Here is a 710-nt window from a genome sequence, read left to right as displayed (position 1 = left end):
AAGGAACAGTTCCATTAATTGGGCAAGAGATATTATAGGGAGAGAATGTGAATAAGTATGCAAATGGGAGTGGAAGGAAAGCCAAATCTCTGGTTGTGTGTAGGCTGTTCACTGGTTACAAAGTTCAATATTCACCAGATAGTACATTCCTTTTTTTATGATATTGAGCAAGACCAGAACCATTTTATGATTACCTTATGATATGAGTATCTTTACATCTAATTATTTAAATTTAGAATGGTTGGATATTGAAAATTTCAATTACTTTTTACAGGTGGAGATGGGAAGAAGGATAAGAAGGAGGATGGAGAAGAATCCAAAATGGAAATGGACAAAGAGACAAAATAAGATTCTTTTACAAAGGTGCTTGAATAGATGTTTAGTTTTGTCTATTAAATTTTGAGAAATATTTCCAGGGTGGAAGTAGTATACAATGTTTCAACTATTGTATTAAAAGAATGATATTTTCGGATGATTTGCAAATTGTAATGATTAATGCATTCTGTACTTTCTTATATAAATGTGTTCCTTTTCTACTAGTTGGTTCCATAATTTTAATTTCAACCTGACCAACTTTTAATGGCTTAAGGGCATTTGCTTTAAATATATTATTTTGATATATTTGTCTAATTGCTTGGTTTGTAGTCATCAAACTCATAAAAAAGTGTATGTTGGAATAGTATGTGGTTGATGTTTAATATCATCCTTTG

General features: G+C 30.6%; 1 protein-coding gene across 1 annotated transcript in view; it reads left to right on the top strand.

The window, feature by feature from the left end:
• LOC119585947 (zinc finger RNA-binding protein-like) overlaps nt 1-710 on the top strand; it is a gene marked incomplete in the record, with an annotated part of 31,027 nt that overhangs the window by 29,744 nt on the left and 573 nt on the right. Inside the window, 1 exon segment of the mRNA XM_037934661.1 lies at nt 275-710.

This window comes from Penaeus monodon, chromosome 20 (assembly GCF_015228065.2).
Source record: "Penaeus monodon isolate SGIC_2016 chromosome 20, NSTDA_Pmon_1, whole genome shotgun sequence".
NCBI classification, from domain to species: Eukaryota; Metazoa; Arthropoda; class Malacostraca; order Decapoda; family Penaeidae; genus Penaeus; species Penaeus monodon.
This window is presented reverse-complemented; position numbering and strand designations above follow the sequence as displayed.